General features: G+C 38.9%; 1 long non-coding RNA gene across 1 annotated transcript in view; it reads left to right on the forward strand.

Annotated features, from left to right (window-relative positions):
- The window catches only part of LOC118897900, a 31,553-nt gene extending 20,690 nt beyond the window's left edge, over positions 1–10,863 (forward strand). Inside the window, exon 3 of the long non-coding RNA XR_005020564.1 lies at positions 10,677–10,863. This is a non-coding gene — a long non-coding RNA (uncharacterized LOC118897900). The remainder of the gene's footprint in view (positions 1–10,676) is intronic.
- The last annotated feature ends 9,113 nt before the right edge of the window (positions 10,864–19,976 follow it).

Raw genomic sequence — 19,976 nt, forward strand, 5'->3', positions numbered from 1 at the left:
TTCACCTCAGGGTGGGTGCATGTTGTAGCATGCTACAAACTGGGGTCTAGTGGTATAAGTCACCAAATGTGGGGGCTAGTGGTGATTCTGGTTCTGGGGGAGGTATAATGTCTTGTTGGCTTAGGCTGCTGAGGTCCATGGCATTGACAACTGTGTGGTCCTTGGCAAGCACTGAAGGAGTTCTGCAGTGGCTGTAAGGCCTGTTGGGGTCTTTAGCAGGGCCTCCAGTTACCAGAACAGGGCATCAGTGGTGGTCGGCACTGGTGGTGTGCATACACTTGACCATGGAGGCTGACTTCAGGTGCCTGTATAGTGGCAGGGGCTGGATGCAGACATATACATAGTGGTTGTGGCCAGGGCCAGCAGTAAGTGCTGGGGCCAACTGTGGGCATGCTAGTAGCTGTGGAGGCCCTGGCTGCCTCGTATGCACTCGTATGGCTGTAGGTATCCCCACAGGTATGCATACGGTAGTGAAGGCCAGTGATGGGAGTTGGGCCAGGGGCAAACAGGTGTGCAGCCGGAGGGGTTAGCTACAGGTGAGCCAGCAGCACAGGCCAGTGACAGGAGACTGTGTCAGGTCTGGGCCCACAATCAGCTTTGGGAATCCTGGCTGTCTGTGTGTACTCCTGTGGCTTCAGGGTCTCCCTATGGGCATGTGCATGGCACTGGAGACTGGTGACAGGAATTGGGCCAAGGTCTTGCAGGTGCACAGCTGGAGGGGGTAGTCCTCAAAGCACATATAGTTCTGGGGGCCAGCTGCTGGCGTCTAGGCTGGTATCTCACACTCACACAGTAGCAGAGGCCAGCGCTGGCTACCAGTATGGATCCCAGCTTTGTTGGGGAAAGGGGAGGGAAGGGTTGGAGAGAAAGCAAGGAGAGAGCTGGTGTCTGCAAATGGAAAAATCTTCGGGGGGAAACCTCAGTGGTGAGATCTGTAGGGGGCCTGAGGCAGCTGTGTTGCCTTGGTTTCTTCAGCAGTGAAAGCTGCTGGGGTCCTCTGCAAAACCAGTCACTAGGAATCTGCTCTGCATGGCTCCCCCCACTTCATGGTTCCCCCGCTTCATGGTTCCCACTGCATGTCTGATCCTGTTAGCCTCTGCTCTTCTTCCTTGTTTCTAGCCATCTCTAGATGTCTCAGCTTTGTTAGTCTCTAGATAGGGCGAGACTGAAGAGGGTCTTTCATGAAGCATCCTGAAAGTCTGGGGAAGTTGGTCACTTACCTTGTTCCCGCTTTCCTGGTGAGGGGCACTCTTTTGAGCCAGAGAGTTCCCTCTTGGTACTGTGCAATGTCAGCCTGGAGGATAGGATGATGTAGGGAAAATGAAGCTATTTTTTCTTCCTTTTGTGTGTGTGTGGTTATTCTCAGAAGGAATTTTGTTCCACTGTGTTGCTGAAGTTTCTTAAGTGGACTTCTAAGCTCTCCCAGAGCTAATTTTGTTCGTGGATAGCTGTCTAATTGTTGATTTTTGTTGCGGGTGGAAGCTGGGGTCTCCTACTCAACTGTGATGGTGACATCACCTGCTTTCTCACTCTTTTATTGTAGCCCTTTTTTCTGGGACTCACCACCCTCACTCCTACCACTAAATTGTGCATCTTGACTCTCCCCTTAGAATGAGTTTTTCTGAGGAAATTCCTTTTTTTTTTTTCCTGCTGCAGATAGACTCTTTTTTTTTTTAAGATTTGTTATTTACTTATTTATTTAAATTTTATTTATTTATTTATTTTTGGCTGTATCGGGTCTTCGTTGATGCACATGGGCTTTCTCTAGTTGCGGTGAGCAGGGGCTACTCTCCGTTGCAGTGTGCGGGTTTCTCATTGCGGTGGCTTCTCTTGTTGCGGAGCACGGGCTCTAGGCACGTGGGCTTCAGTAGTTGTGACACGTGGGCTCAGTAGTTGTGGCTCATGGGCTTAGCTGCTCCGCGGCATGTGGGATCTTCCCGGACCAGGGCTCAAACCCGTGTCCCCTGCATTGGCAGGCGGATTCCCAACCACTGCGCCACCAGGGAAGTCCTGCAGATAGACTCTTGATTTGCCTGCTTCACCATTCCTAAATCCCCCAGTAAGCAAACCTTAGGGTAAATTGATACACTTCTAACAGATTATGTACCTATAATAGATTCATTAAACTCTATCACACACACACACACACACACACACACACACACACACACACACACACACACACAACAGTAATCCAGGGCCTAGTGAAGGAACTTGCACAGTAAGAAGGAAGGACTGGACAAGGGAATAAAAAGGGGAGGGAAATGAAAGGGGAGGAAAACAAAAGAGGAGGAATGGAATAAATAATTAGTTCTGGTGCAGAATTCAAGAAATTGAGTACATAATAAATCCTTAATAATTTAAGAGAAGAGGAATGGATGGAAGTAAGTAACAGTTTTAGAGATTCTGATACATTTTTTAGAGAGTGTATGTTATATAATCTAGAATGTATAAAAAGAAACACATTACGATGGCCAAGATACAATGTAACTAGAATATGTAGCATGATATTTAAGGCAAAATCCTCAAATACATTTACACATTTACTTCATCTCTCCAGGGGTAGAGATGTCATTTCTTAGGAAATTTCAGGTGACGAGGTTGTGCCAAATTCACGGGAACCATCTGTGAAATTCGTGGGAGAAAAGTAGCGGTAGAGAAGTTGCTTATCCGCAATGTAAGAAGGCTGCAGCATCAGCTGGAAACCTCGGTTCTGTGATGGGCTTTTCACATCGCTGAGAGGCAGAGCCCCATGCTGTGAGAGGCTGAGGCCCCTGCTGGGACATGCCGTCTGCACATTTGCTGGGTTTCTTGTGTTGCTGGGCTCTTTGTGTTTTGTGGTGCAAGTCAGAAGCAGCGGAATATGTGAACCGGGGACAGGTATATTAAAGATCTCCTGTAGCTTTTGGTTGCATGTATTTCAACTACTTAGAAACAGTAGCTCCAGGTTCATACCTTCTGTCCTTTATGTGTTTAGTCAGTTACAAAGCATGTCTTCGCTTTGTAAAATGAGAGCCAGAGGGCTGATTTTTACGTTCAGAAAAAAGGGATGTGTCAGACTCATTGTTATGAGGAGTCTTATACATGTGATACAGTGTCCTGTGGCTGCAGAGGGCCAGGCCGTTTCTTCCGGAGCTGAAATCTTTAATATAAGTTTAACTGCATGTCTCTAAGCAAAGACCTTCTTGTCTAGCTATAGAGACAAAAAAGTTTGCAGAGAAAATGATGTGTGTGGACTGCTCTCACTATGTCCTTCCTCTGCCTCAAGACCTTGATCCAGATAAAGTTAGGTGAGAGTGACCAAGGTAGAAGACAGAAATGATCTGATAACAATGGAATCACGCGCTACATGGATTTCCAAAATAATTTTTTAAAGTATTATATTAGTCATGTTGTCTCTTTCAGTTGCATGGAATAAAAATTAAACTTGAACTGTCTTAAAAAAACTAAACGTACTGACTCCAAGGTACACGATCAGGCAAGGCTGGATCCTGGTGTACAAGGATTGTTGTCAGGAGCCTGACTCATTCCATCCCTTGATTTGTCTTTTTCTTGGTGTTGGCTTTGTTCTTAGACTCTTTCCAAACAACTGAAGCTTTACGTTCTATCACCTCAGCAACCCCAGCAGACTGTCTCTCTTTCCTTATAGAGGCAGAAACAGTTCTCCAGCTGATGCTCATTGGTCCAGGTCAGGTCATATATCCATTCCTGAACCCAACATTTACTCTGATGGATAGAACCTGGGCTGTGTGCCCACTCTTTCCCCTCAGTCAGATTAGGCTCAACGCCACCCACACCAATGATCTAAGAGTAAGAGAGGGATGGCTCTGCAAACTGTATGAAAGGAAAAAAACCCAGATAACTTAAACAAATGGAAAGATATTCTTTGCTCTTGGATGGAATGGCTTAACCTCAGAAATGTCAACTCTCTCAAGTTAGTATATAAGTTTAAGGCAAAACCAATAAAGATACCACTGAACTTTTCCCCTAGAGCTAGACAAATTGAATCTAAAGATGATTTGAAAAATAAACAGTCAAGAACAACTAGGCAAACCCTAAAATGAAAAGCAATGAAAGAAATTATATTTTAATACCCCATTAAACTTTCCAATATTACCTATTATAAACAATACAGGAAAGTATATTTTCTACATGTTTTCTTGTGCAAATGTGCAAGATTTTTCTTTAAGGTAGCTCCTTAGAAGGGAAATTAGTAGGTTTAGGGTATGTACCTTTACCAAATTAGTTCTTAAAAATTTTTTTTTTAGTTCAAAAGGTTTAGGGACTTCCCTGGTGGCGCAGTGGTTAAGAATCCGCCTGCCAATGCAAGGGACACGGGTTCGAGCCCTGGTCCGGGAAGATCCCACATGCCACGGAGCAACTAAGCCTGTGAGCCACAACTACTGAGCCTGCGCTCTAGAGCCCACGAGCCACAGCTACTGAAGCCCGTGCGCCTAGAGCCTGTGCTCCACAACTAGAGAAGCCACCACAACAAGAAGCCCGCGCACCTCAACAAAGAGTAGCCCCCTCTCGCCGCAACTAGAGAAAGCCCGCGCGCAGCAACAAAGACCCAACTCAGCCAAAGATAAATGAATTAATTAAAAAAAAATTTTTTTTAAGTTTTAAAAGATTAACTATAGTGTGACATACATATTTCTGTATAAATGTTTTACAATTATAATTTATATCATTATTGGAAATACCGAGACTAATAGGACCCACCCCATGGAATGAGAGTTAATTGAGAGTTGAGTTTACTCAATAATTAGTATCGGGCTTCCCTGGTGGTACAGTGGATAAGAATCTGCCTGCCAATGCAGGGGACATGGGTTCGAGCCCTGGTCCAGGAAGATCCCACATGCCGCGGAGCAACTAAGCCCATGCACCACAACTACTGAAGCCTGCGCACCTAGAGCCCGTGCTCTGCAACAAGAGAAGCCACTGCAATGAGAAGCCCGCGCACCGCAATGAAGAGTAGCCCCTGCTCACTGCAACTAGAGAAAGCCTGTATGTAGCAATGAAGACCCAACACAGCCAAAAAAAGAAGAAAAAAAAATTTAATATCATAATTATATTAGAGAAAAACCTAAAACTAACAGGCATCGTGATGATGTTAACTGAACTTCCAATCTCTCTTCAGCAGGGAAGTCACATAACTCTTGGCTGGCCCCTTGTCTTCTTCAGTCATCTTAGTTCTTTGTGGCCCCTGATTTTCATTTTGGTTCTCCTCCCATCCCTTTTGAATTGATTAATCCCTTGTATCAATGCCTTTATTACTTAAAAGAGTTTTCAGACTCTGAGTTTTTAAAAATTCACACTTGACTGAGTTTTCTGTTTCAGGCATCTAGCACAACACTTGACAAATAGAAGACCTTCTGTTCAACTGAAGTCTTTGTCAATTATAGTTTATAGCTCTAACTATCCCTGACCTTATTTGCATAGCTCCATGCAAAGTTCCATACTGGAACTTCCAATGCATATTTGGAAATAGTATTGCCAGATGGTTCCAACAAGAATACTAAGATCAATTGAGGAAAAAAATAAATTGACCACAAACCCAAAGTACACATGCCATCAGGAACAGTTTGTTGCTGACAATCCATATTACCTCTTATGCTTTACATTAGATGGTTTTTAATCAAATGTTTATTTTTCAAAAACACACTTTGTTTTCAAACAAGTGGATGATATAGCCCAAGAAGGCAAACTCTTTTTTTTTTTTTTTTTGAGCCAACACTTAATCTGCTGTGTTAATTGGTCCATATATTAATCATGACCACTGCTGATCTTGTAAAGGAGCTTCTCTGTAGTGCACTCCAGAACATTTTCTTTTTCTGAGAATTATGCAAACTGGAGTAGCATTTTACAGCTGAATTTATATTTACCAGTGAATCTTAATGTTCACATATCTTTATATGTCTATTAGTTATCCATTACTGTGTAACAAATTACTCCAAACCTTAGTGGCTTTAAATGGCCACTAATTTATTTTATTATCACTCATAGTATTTATTGTTTTTGCCAGTCAGGAATTCATGAGTGTCTAGGCTCGGTGGTTCTGGCTCAGGGTTACTAATGAGGTTGAGTCAGTTGTTAACTGGGGCAGCAGCCATGTGAAGCCCTAACTGGGGCTGGAAGATGCACTTCCAAGGTGGCTCACTCACATGATTGGCAAGTTGGTGCTGGCTGTTGGCTTCTTGCCATGTGAGCATCCCCAAGAAACTGCTTGAGTAATGGTCTGCAGAATCATGACCCCTGTGGCAAGCATACTAGAGTCTCTGTGTAGAATTTTCAAAATATCACTCTTATTCTGGGATTCTGATTATTTACACTGATGAGGATGGTGTGGGAACAATTTAGAACTAATAGTGTACATAATAGGAAGAATTACATCCATGTCATGATTTTCTGAACTCAAAGTCAATGGCATTCTGTCTGCCAAATTTAGGGTGTTATGTCAAGGTCACTTTCAGGACAATCCAGTGAGGTGGGTATTATTATCACTTCAAATTTACACATCAGAAAACTGAGAAAGCAACTGCTCAGATAATTGCCCCATGGACCTAAAATTTGAATTTAGGCATTGGACTCTGAAACCTGTGCTCCTAAAGATCAAGCTATACTGTCTCCTCTTTGGCTCTTTTTTTTTTTCTTCTTACAAAATTAAAACTTCATTTTATTATGAGAATTTGAATATACAATAAAGTAGACAAAATATTTCTTGAACATACATGTACTCAGTACCCAACTCCACTGACTATCAACTTATAGCCATTCATGGCTCATCTACACCTCTCTCTCCCTTATTTATTTTGAAGGAAATTTCAGATATCATGTCATTTCATCCATAAATATTTCAGTATGACTCTCTAAAAGAAAAGGGCTTTTTAAAACATAAACATTATCAGATGAAAAAAAGTAACACTAATTCCTTATTATCAAATATTCAGTCAATGTTCAAATTTCCAATTGTTTCATAAATGTCATTCCTTTTTAAAAAATATTTTCATTTGAGTCATCATTTGAATAATGTCCACACATAGTGATTGGTTGACATGTCTTTTAATTTTATTTTTATTTATATATTCCTCTCCATCTTTTTATTTTTTCTATCACTGATGAACATGTATTTCCAAGACTTGACTATTATAAACAAAGCTGAAATAAATGTCCTTGTATTTATTTTTCTGGGAACTGATGTTTCATGTTTTCATCTATTTTTATTGGCATATTTAATTTTTTCAAACTGATTTTTAAGAGTTCTCTAAATGTTAAAGAAATTAACTTATTTTCTAATATGTATATTATATATTTTTCCAGCTTGTTTGTATTTTGACATCTTTTATGGTGTTTTAAAGTTTAAAATTTGTGTGTTGTCAAATTTATCAAGTGTCTGGATGTCTCTCTCACTCTCACTCTCTCTCTCTCTCCTGTGATGGTCCCAACCATTTATAATTGATTTCAAGATTTTATAATTTATTAGATGTTGCAAAATGGTAATATTCTATAATTATTTCATCCCTTCTTTATTTACTAGCTAGCTGCAATACTTGTATAAAGAGAAACACCCTTCATCTACTATTTGGTTACCCAATGATTCAGTTTATATAAGAAAGAGAGAAAATAAGAAAAATCTCAAACAATCTAACCTTACACCTAAAGGAACTAGAAAAAGAAGAATAAAAAAAGCCCAAGTTACTAGAAGGAAATAATAAAGATCAGAGTGGAAATAAATGATATAGAGACAAAAAAAAAAAAAAAGAAAGAAAGAAAGAAAAAAAAAGAAAAGATCAACAGCTGAAACTAACAGGTGGTTCTTTAAAAAGATAAACAGAATTGGTAAGCCTTTAGCCAGACTCATGAAGAAAAAAGAGGGCTCAAGTAAATAAAATCAGAAATGAAAAAAAAAAAAAAAAAGCAATCAGAGAGAGAAATTAAGAAAACAATACCATTTACAATTGTATCAAAAAGAATAAAACACCTAGGAATAAATTTAACCAAGGAAGTAAAAGTCCTGTACTCTAAATCTATAAGGCATTGATGAAAGAAATTGAAGATGACACAAACAAATGGAAAGATATACTGTGCTCATAGGTTGGAAATTAATATTGTTAAAATGTATTATCCAAAACAATCTACAGATTCAATGGAATTTCTAACAAAATACCAATGGCATTTTTCACAGAACTAGAACAAATAATCCTAAAGTTTGTGTGGAACCCAAAAAGACCCCAAGTAGCCAGAACAATCTTGAGAAAGAGAAACAAAGTTGGAGATATCACACTCCCTGATTTTAAGTTATATTACAAAGCTATAGTAATCAAAAAGTATGGCACTGACACAGAAACAGACACATAGATCAATGGAACAGAATGGAGAGCCCAGAAATTAACCCATGCTTAACTGGTCAATTAATCAAAGGAGGCAAGAATATACAGTGGGGGAAAAGACAGTCTCTTCTATAAATGGTGTTGGGAAAACTGGGTAGCTACATGCAAAAGAATGAAACTGGACCCCTTTCTCACACCATATACAAAAATAAAGTTAAAATAAAGACATAAATATAAAACTTGAAACCATAAAATGACTAGACAAAAGTATGCAGTACACTCTTTGACGTTGCAGCAATATTTTTTTTCAATCTGTAAGGTAAGGGCAACAAAAGCAATAGTAAACAAATGCAAAAAAAGAAAAAAAAAACCCCACCAAACTAAAAAGCTTTTACACAGTGAAGGAAATCATCAATACAACAAAAAGGCAACCTACTGAAAGGAAGAAGATATTTGCAAATTGTATGTCTGATAAAGGGTCAATATCCAAAATATATAAAGAACTCTCACAAATCAATATCAAAAAAACAAACAATTTGGTTAAAAAATAAGCAGAAAACCTGAATAAACTTTTTCCAAGGAAGACATACAGATGGAAAAAAGACACATGAAAAATTGCTCAAATCACTAATCAACAGGGAAATGCAAATCAAAACCACAATTAGATATCACTTTGGACCTCTCAGAATGGCTGTTATCAAAAAGACAACAAATAACAAGTGTTGGTGAAGATGTGGAGAAAAGGAAGCCCTCCTATCGGTTGGTAGGAATGTAAATTGGTACAGCCACTATGAAAAAAGTATGAAGATTCCTCAAAAAATTGAAAATAGAACTACCATATGATCCAGCAATTCCACTTCTGGAAAAAAAACAATAATTCAAAAAGATATATGTACCCCAATGTTCATGGCAGCATTATTCACCATAGTCAAGATATAGAAGCAACCTTAGTGTCCACTGATAGATGAATGAATACAGAAGATGTGGTATATTTTATTTACACAATGGAATATTATTCAGCCATAAAAATTATGAAATCTTGCCATTTGTGACAAAATGGATGGACCTAGAGGGTATTATGCAAAGTGAAATAAGTCAGACAGAAGAAGACAAATACAGTATGATTTCACTTATATGTGGAATCTAAAAAACAAACAACCAACCAAATAAAACAGAGACAGACCCATAGATACAGAGAACAAACTGGCAGTTGCCGGAAGAAAGGGAGGTGGGGGGGTTGGGTGAAAAAGGTGAAGAAGACTGAGAGCTACAAAATATATAGCTCCAGTTATAAAATAAATGTCGAAAAGATATAATGTACAGCATAAGGAATATTGTCAATAATATTGTAATAACTTTGTATGGAGACAGAGCGTTACTAGACTTATCATGGTGATCAATTAGTAATGTATATAAACGTTGAATCACGATGTTGTACAACTGAAACTAATACAATATTGTATGTAAACTACAATAAAAAGTAGACTAAAAATATTGTAATAGATAAAGCAAAAAAAAAAAAAAAAAAGAGAGGGAGGAGAAATGCTAGATTATTTCTATTTATTTACCAGCTTTCAAAATAATGATATATATCTACAAGATGACCAACTGGATTTTTAAATCATTATTATTAAGACAAGGATTTAAACAAACTGATACATTTCAATCTATTAAAGATATTATCCTTAACATGCTTAAAGTATCCCATCTCTGGCCAATGAGAACCTCTTTAAGTTGGCTCCAGAATCCTTCTGATATAACTCTAGTAGTTTTTAAGAGTTTTTTTCCTTCCCCCTATGAATATGAGAAAATATACTAGACTTATCTTGTGGATCTTCTGCTCCAGTCTTGGACTCACTCAGGTATTTTTTCCAAGGGTCTTACACAGAGATGCAGCAGGATATTTTAAACTTTTGAGTGAAACACAGCAAAAATCAACATCTGTTGGATAGGATGTGAACTACCAGCACAAGGTAGATTCCATTTTCAACATTATGTAATGCTATAATATTTTCAGTGATGGCATATATTTGCAGTCCTAGGTTTTTGGTGGTTGCTGGAATAAAAAGCAGTGCCTCTGAAAATCAGTGTGGAACAGGAAAAGAGAGTGGTGTGTCTAATCTGATTCCAAGGTTTGAGAGGCTGTGCAGACCCCAACAGGTGCATTTATCCTACTAGTAATTGTCACTGTTAAAGAATGAGATAAATTCTTTTTTCAATTTATGTGTATTACTTTTTTTTCAAATGACTACTAAGTTGTTAGGAAAGAAATACTTAAATTCTTTGGACCTAACTACTTAATAAATGAAACTATTGAATTTTTAAACTTTCTTTTTTTTAATCTAGGGCTACCAAGAAAATACTACTGAGACATCAAGACACTGTGAATGGAGAATGTTTGGGAGCCTCTGGATTAAACTGTCCTTGCTTTTGTCTGTATGTGGCTAAGAGTTCTCTTGTGGGTCATTGCTGCCATTTTAAAATTTACTTCTGGGGCTTCCCTGGTGGCGCAGTGGTTGAGAATCTGCCTGCCAATGCAGGGGACACGGGTTCGAGCCCTGGTCTGGGAAGATCCCACATGCCACGGAGCAACTGGGCCCGTGAGCCACAACTACTGAGCTTGCGCGTCTGGAGCCTGTGCCCTGCAACAAGAGAGGCCACGACAGTGAAAGACCCGTGCACCGCGATGAAGAGTGGCCCCCGCTCGCCACAACTAGAGGAAGCCCGCGTGCAGAAACGAAGACCCAACACAGCCAAAAATAAATAAATAAATTTATAAAATTTACTTCTGTTTATCTTATTAGTAGTATATTAGTGTTTATACTGTAGCAACTCCTTTAAGCCCAACATTTGAAGATTAGTGTAGCTAAAACAAGATAATATACTACATTTGAAAGTGGTGACAGTGCTAGTCCAGTAAAATATTAGTCTATCCATTTGTTGAGAGTTTGACTTGCTTTCTATAACAACTTGTATGTGGTGCTGGATTACTTCAGGGGCTGATTTCCTTATTGAAAAGCCACATCGGCGAATTTAATTTCAGACGAGTATGGCTGCTCTACCAGGCACAGGTTAGCTATAATATATCATGATATACTGAAGGCAGACGAACAAAAGCAGCTGCCACTCTCGACTTCATGAAACTCCCATTCTTGTCTCAAGACCGTTTAGGAATTTAATGTGCGCACAACCACTTCACATACAGAACTAGGCAAGGTGCCAGGGTCACCTGGTGTATGAGATAATAACAAAGCTAAACTACTTTATTATTTTTCTTTAGATAAAATAGAAATAATCGTTCTAATAATTTTTCTAGAATTCCTGGACTGTACTCCCTCTCTTTGGAGACCACTACTCCAGACCACTTAGTTACTGCATGATAACATTTTCCTTGCTATGTCTCTTCCTGAGCTAAACCAGTGAAGCTATTTATTGGCCATCATGGCCTTAGGCAAGTCAACTGGGGCCAGGTTTGCACCATTTCCTGACACTTGCTTGGTACAAGAGACCCCGTCTGGCTGTCTTGTTCAGAAACAAGTTAGGTGGCCTGCACTTCTGAGTTTTCATAAAAATTGGAGCAGAATATTCTGCATGGCAGAGTAAATTTGGGAACTATCAGGGTGGGTTTTGTTTCTCTTGGTTTGTTCCACCTCCCAACCATCGACTCCCTCACTGAACTAACACCCTCTGTGGCCTCAGGAGACATTCATTTGTTCCAGGGATGGTCAGACACGGAAGAATCAGGAAAGAAGAAAATGTTATTTGCACTTCTAAATACATTGAAATATCCATAGTCGACTTCCAAGTCTTGGAAGCCTGGGTGCTTTTGATTTGCAAGAGCTTTCTAAGAGAGAAAAGATTTTTGGGGGGAATTGTACAAGCTTTACTTTGAATATCAAGAGCTGAAGTTCTTAACAAATATTCGTATGTAAAGTTTATCCATTAACTGTAAGTGTGAGAGAATTGTGCCACCACCTCTACCCACTCCTCCAACACACACACAAAAGAAATTTAAAAACCTTTTCTGCACTGAAGATGAAGACAAGAATTTTCAAGGGTTAATTATGTCCTTAACACTCCCATCCACCAAGATAGAGAGGGTGATTGCAACTCCACATAAAGTTTGGAGGAAGCTATGGAAAAGATCTGTGATTCATTTTATTTTATTTTTTAAAAATTTATTTATTTGTTTTATTTTTGGCTGCATTGGGTCTTCGTTGCCGTGAGCGGGCTTTCTCTAGTTGTGGCGAGTGGGAGCTACTCTTCGCTGCGGTGCGCGGGCTTCTCATTGCGGTGACTTCTCTTGTTGCGGAGCACGGGCTCTAGGCCCGCAGGCTCAGTAGTTGTGGCACACAGGCTTAGTTGCTCCGTGGCATGTGGGATCTTCCCAGACCAGGGCTCGAACCCGTGTCTCCTGCATTGGCAGGCAGATTCTTAACCACTGAGCCACCAGGGAAGCCCCATGTGATTCATTTTAAAGAATGTAGCCTGAGGAGACTGTTAGCTTCTCCATGAATCCACTGGCTTGCTTGGTGCTGGCATGGTGAATCAGTAGTGAGGCGGGCGTAGACAAATAGGCTGCAGGCAGCTTCACAGGTCTCAGACAGCAGAGCATTCCTGATCTCTGAGAAGGTTTGGGCTGGAGGGTGAGAGGACCTGAAGGGACACCACAGTGGGAAAGAGGAGGATGCAGAGTTCATGGACCATTCAATTGGAAATCTTGGTGAATATACAGATTTATGTCATTTACTTCTGCTTGCCTTATTACTATCATCTTTAATAACCGTGGACCAGGTGCTCTCCCCCTGCTGCAATGACTCTGCATATGCCCAAGAACAAAGATACAGCCCCCAGGGCAAAGTGAGGAGGCCCAGAAGCTTGAAATGACTAAGATCCTGAAAAAAATGATCCTGAAAAAAAGATATTGAAAAAAATAATTTCATTCAACATGTATTTTTGAGTTTCTACAAAGGGACAGATAGTTCCAAGGATTGAGGAAACAGTGATCACCACAGGAGATAACCATTTTGCTTTTAGGCATTCTCAAGGGGTAGCCTAGACAATAAAAAGATAAATAAACAAAATGCATAGCATGTTTGACCGTGAGCTATAGAAAAGATTAAGTCAGGGAGATGGAATAAGTAGTGTTGAGTAGGAAGGTGATGGGCAGTGATTAGGCGGGGAGATTGTAATTTTAAATAGAGTTGCCAAGAAAGTCCTCACTAAGAGGATAACATCTGAGTAAAGACCCGAAGGGGTGAAGAAATGAGCCATGTGGATAAGTGGGCAAAAAGCATTTCAGGCAGAATAAACAGTAAGTTTACCTAAGGCTGGGGCATGCCTGATGGGCTGATAAATAGCATAGAAGCCAGTGTAGCCAGCACAGAGTGAATGGGGGGAGACTGTTAGGAGAAGGACTCAGAGAGTAACACTGGAAGAGTGTGTGTGTGTGTGTGTGTGTGTGTGTGTGTGTACTGAAATGGGACACATATAAAGAGTTTGGAGGAGAAGATACAAACCTTCCTTACAAAAGAATTCTATTTTGTATATATTGATATTCTCCTCTTCAGGAGGTGGAACCTTCTCTGCCTTGAAGGTGGGCTAGACTTAGTGACTTAATTCTAAAAAGAGACTATAGGAAGGGAGAAATAGTAACTTTCCAGTAGAGGAACCTGGAAAATACTGGAAAGTTGTCCCAGGAACTCCTGGGAAACTGTCATAGACTAGAGGAGACTAGGGAGATATAATGAGTAAATGAAGTATGTCACGCTTAGATCCTGGAACAGAAAGAGGATATTATTAGAAAAGCTGATGAAATCCAAATATTTATTAATATTTAATAATCCAAATTATTATTAACTAGGAGACTAGTTCATAATAATGTATCAAGGATTTTGTTCTGTTTTGTTTTGGTTTAGCTTTGACAAATGTTTTATGGTAGTATAAGATATTAATGATGGGTGAGAGGTATACTGAAACTCTCTGTATCTAGGAGAATGCAAGCATCTCCTCTTATTTAGAAAAAGACGTCCCAAGATTGTCTATATTACCTGGAGCCCTGAAGTTATCAAAGAGATTCATTATGGCTATGAAAATAACCCTGGACAGCACAACAATATGGAATAGGTAACCAGAGCCAATATCAGTTGCCTTGGTTACAGGAGACTTGCTGCTTACAAAGAGAAAAAGTCAAGTAGATTCAAACTTGACCTTGCTACCTGTGAACTACTAAAAGGAAAACACCAGTCCTTCCCAGGGAATAGTACAGCATAGACTTACTGAGCCTAGGAGGCTAGGAGGGGAAGATCCATGTGGCTGGCTAAGGCTACTTACCAATTTCCACGTGTCTGGCTTGATTATGTGTTTTCCTTGATGTGGGCCCATTTTTTTTTTAATTAATTAATTTATTTATTTTATGGCTGTGTTGGGTCTTCGTCGCTGCACGCGGGCTTTCTCTACTTGCGGCGAGCGGGGGCTACTCTTCGTTGTAGTGCGTGGGCTTCTCATTGTCATGGCCTCTCTTGTTGCGGCTCGCGGGCTCTAGAGCACAGGCTCAGTAGTCGTGGCACACGGGCTTAGTTGCTCCACGGCATGTGGAATCTTCCCGGATCAGGGCTCGAACCCATGTCCCCTGCATTGGCAGGTGGACTCTCAACCACTGCGCCACCAGGGAAGTCCCCTGTGGGCCCATTTTTTCAGAGCTAGGATTTGAGTAATTTAAGTACTTTTTAAAGCATTTATTTTATATCTTGTACATGTGCTACCAAGATTGTTGTAGTAGTTTATACTCATTAATTTCTCATTTATTTTACATATAAAATGTTTCCATTCGTTAAAACAACAATTAAAAACAACAACAAAAAGACTGAACATAGTATGGAAACCTAGGGAGTTATTACTAACAGGGCACAGAAATATGTTAGTGAATTCAATTTCTAGCTTCAGCATCGACCATCTACATGATTGTGAATTTATTTCTCTTATTTCTTCAAAGAAGTCTTTATTCTCAGATTATTTTTGTTTTCATTATAAATGATAACTTTAGGGCATGTCATGTTCCCAGTGTATTTGCTAAATTTTATTATTAAGCACATTTTTTTTTAACCTTGCTTAGATATATAAGGCACATATTCCATTCTAATCTAAAATCCCCAAGGGCACGTATACGTTGGGAAAATGTATTATCTCTTGAGATAGCGATATTTCATTCTTTTAGAATTACATAAACATACTTTCATATAATTCCATTAAAAAATATACAGTGTCTGTTGACAGTAAGGTGAAAGGCAATGATGTCACCACCGACTTTAGAATGTCTCCTTTGGCTTAGATTATCTTTGACATTTCCAGTTTGGGACTTTTCTCTTCATCTAATAAAAACCTTTTTTTTTTTTAACCCGTTTATGGATCACCTGTGAAGCTGGATGGACCACCAAAACCTTTTAAGGTAGCATTTTGCTAGCATTTTTCATGCCCTAGGCAAAAAAATCATTGTTAATTTCCATTTCAATCTGTATGAATACCCACCTCATATAGGAAACTCAAGGAGTATGAGAGAGGAGCAATATGTTGAAATTTTCCCCACTTATCAATCCCCTAGAGTAAGTGAAAGCGTGACCTTAGTGACTTTGTATCTGAGTTCTAGTAAGGAATTTTGTTTTTAAAATGATACAAATCCCTCAAGATATAAATTTCTAGTGACTTTAAGGAGGTCTAAAGGGGGGGAAAATGGTCAGCTGGAATACAGACATGATTCAATGGCCAAAGGACGTTTTTGAACCTGACTTTCACTCAACGAGTTTCTAGATTTTAGGACCTGGGAACTTCAGCTCCCTCTTTCTCCTAGGCATACACATACATTTAATTCAAATGCTAAAACAAACAAACAAACAAAAAACAAAACACCAGAATTATTGTCCTTTCATCATATATATTTTAAATTAATTAATTAATTAATTAAATTTATTTTTGGCTGTGTTGGGTCTTCGTTTCTGTGCGAGGGCTTTCTCCAGTTGCGGCGAGTGGGGGCCACTCTTCATCGCGGTGCGCGGGCCTCTCACTATCGCGGCCTCTCTTGTTGTGGAGCATGGGCTCCAGACGCGCAGGCTCAGTAGTTGTGGCTCACGGGCTTAGTTGCTTCGCGGCATGTGGGATCTTCCCAGACCAGGGCTCGAACCCGTGTCCCCTGCATTGGCAGGCGGATTCTTAACCACAGCGCCACCAGGGAAGCCCCCATCATATTTTTAAGAACAATTAGACGCTTTGTTTTTTCTAGCAGAATGGAGATGCAGAAGTTTCCCCAGACTTCAGGGGCTGGTTTCTCAGTCATAAAGGATCTCTGCCCTTTGAAGGCTCCAGTTTGTCTTGTCAGAGCATGGGGTTGGTGCCACCAAAATCCCCCATTCTGGTCACTCACTTGTATCAAACTAGTAACACTTCTTTTTAGTATACATTTAGCCAAAGTGGGAGAATATGAAATCATTTGAATGTGGCAAGAACACTATTAGGAAATACTGCTTTGGGCGGCTTAAGCTGTCTAAATTTTCTTGAAACCTCTGTTCTGTATTAGGATATATTCATTTATTTTAAAAGGTGAGTGTTTACTAACAACCTTGAGAGAGCTGAATAAGAATCATCAGATTCCATTTTAAAAGATTTTTATTCAGTCATTTTGAATGGTATATTTGGAGGATTTTAATAAAATATATATTTTGAATAGTCCAGGTTGGGTAGTAAGTATTAAGCCTCCTCTTAGGATTTAAGATAATTATGAGGTAATACGGAACTAAAACTTTAAATATAACCAAGAAGGTGTATTTTTGATATTACAACTGTTCTTAAAGTTTTCAGAATTTTGACCGTCCATTTTGGTTATCCTATTTGTCTGACAGTTTTCTCCGTCTCCCTAAATGTAAAAGTGCCATGTTGTATGCACATGTATTTTAAACTAATGTAGATTTGAATTAACTTTAAATTGTGTGAAGACTATTGTTCGGAGTAACTTAGGGACTACAGAATCAAGGCAGGAATTAGCAACCAATTTTGAACACTCATTGAGATTCATCTGGAATACCAAATCCTTGGTTTTAAGTGAATAATTTTGGTAGGAGAAGAATCAGTATTCCACAAATTCATGATGAAAGACGGTTATTGCTCAAGCATAATTATCATGACTGACATAAGTACTTGAGAGTAAGTAACAAAATTCACTCTCAATGCTACCAGCCCATCCTGTATTCGAAATTCAATTCGTAGATAAGGAGAATTAAAAAGAAGATGAGTGCCTTCTAATCTGCCATCAAGGTTATTCACTAGTCAAAATCCCTTGTGTTTTTGGTATCAGCACATACTCTTATCTTTTGAAAACCTGATTACTTCACCAATATGGCCTTATTTTCTAAAATGAAAGTGTCTGTCAAGGAGGCAGTTTTCTCTCTGGAAAAACAATTAGAAAAAGCGATGGTCAAGTTATGAAAGAGGAAATGATGTGACTAGCCAATTTAAATGGTGCTACGTCTAAGCTTTCATCATTTCATTTTTTGCAGTTGAATTAACCTATTTCTTTTTCTGTGCATCTTCCTGGAGAAAATTACTAAGAGTCAGAAAGTCCTCACGGTCCTTAAACATGAGTTCCTTGCTATAAAGCCTGTTTTCTGGCACAGCAGCATCACTTGAGTGTTAGAGATCATGGTTATGGAGAGACCAACCACAGAAGCTGGAATTTCTACAGCTGTTATAGCCCCATGTGTTCTTCTGCTCTAAGTTTCTCTATGAGCTAAGTTTGAGAGTCACAGGGTGACCTTGGGCAAATTGCTTAACCTTTCTGGACATCATTTTACTCTAAGACTCTTCACTACGGTGCTTCCCATTTCTGAAATACAGTTGAAATTCTTTGAATACAGAGAATTTTATCAGTCAGACTGAAATATGGGATTCATTCAATCATTAATTAATAAATTATATTCTTGTTTGGAAGAGATATAATTATATTCAAGCAAAATACTCTGTACTAAGATAGGCTGTGGTCTGAAGGGATCCTTTTAACGTTTGGAACCAGGAGGGGTTCTCAAAACAGACCATACACACGTTCTCATGGAGTAGAATAGAGTATTTCTCCAAAGGCAGCTTTTCAAGAGAAGGCTCTCCTGTGTCATTTCTGTTAAAAATAAATTATTAAAAATTTGGAAATAAAGCAAAGGGATGGCTGTGTGTCTTTTCAGCATCATAATGTAACATTGTCTAACAGGCCCACCCAAGAATTACTTAATTCTTTTGGAGGACTATCCTTTTGTTTGACATATTATTTTGTATTGATTAGGGCCCGTATTCCGTGATATTACATGTTAATGTATAAAGTTTTATCTGGTAGAGGTGCAAATGATTTCTGTTTATAGAAAATATAACCCTGAGATGATGATTTTATTGCTTTGTAGAATATCAACCAGTTTTGTATCTAACCTAGCAATCTATTCCAACATTCTTCCTTCAGTTTCTATAACTACTCAGTTCTCCATATCCTCTTTGAGCCAGATTTATCATCCTGCTGGTTCCCTCATGAATGAGTTATGTAAATTTTGACATACTTAATGTTTATAAGAGTCACAATTGTAACATTAAAACATTTTTACTTTGACAGTTCATTGTTGCTTCCGCTACCTTCCTCCTGCCACCACCTGGAGGAGCAGAGGGTTGCCCAAAGCAGAAGAATTTCTAACTCTACATAGTCCTAACTTTGGATTCCCTTCTCTTTTTCTTTTTCATCTGTGTGCTATCCCCTACTTTAAGATGTTTGTTGTAATGATTCAATCCAATGACAGTACATCATTGGCACTTGAGTTTTAAAAATTTGTGCTTTTGACTATTTTCAAGCAACTTAACATGTAGCGATTTGCAGTTTCGCTGAGGAGTGAATTTTGGTTGTAAGCTTTGCAATACTGATGTGCTAGAATGACTCACAGAAATAGGGAGGCATCCACCACAGCCTCTGAATTTCAACTTGGCTGTGTTCTTTCTCATTAGCATGCACACAAACTCTCCTAAAGTGATAAAACCTTAGTTTCTTTGTGTAAAATGGGCTATAAAAGAAAATAGTGTTGGTAATGGTAGTAAAGAGAAAGAATAGAGGTCTAAGAAAGCAATCATTCTTGGCCACAAAACAAGTTTTGGAGGTGCAAAATATACCATCAATTCAGTTAATTCAGCAAAAAACATGAAAAATATTTGCCCTAATAATCAAATACTTAATTAAAGTAATATATTTTACTCTCATTAAGTTGTCAAAATTTAACAAATAATATTGGTACTTCAAGGGTTTGATAAAGGGTTGTTCTTGTCTGGAAGGTAGAGCAAGAGAGTGGAAAGGTCACTGAACTTGTAATCATAATGTCTGAGTTCAAGTTTTAGCTCTTCTACTAGTTAGCTGTAGAACCTATACCTAAAATCTCTTGGTGGTAAATTCTAGGAGGACATTGTTTATTGATTTATTGAATAGGTTACGTGAAGTTCTAGGGTTAGGATAGATCAGTGACTATTGTAAAGATCTCTGCCTTCAAAGAGGTTTCATTTTGCATTGTAGGAGGAAGAGGAAGGAAGAAGGGAAAGATAGTGAATAAAAATAAATAAATAAATAAATAAATAAATACCTTA

The sequence above is a fragment of the Balaenoptera musculus genome, chromosome 7 (genome assembly GCF_009873245.2).
Source record: "Balaenoptera musculus isolate JJ_BM4_2016_0621 chromosome 7, mBalMus1.pri.v3, whole genome shotgun sequence".
In the NCBI taxonomy this organism is placed as follows: Eukaryota; Metazoa; Chordata; class Mammalia; order Artiodactyla; family Balaenopteridae; genus Balaenoptera; species Balaenoptera musculus.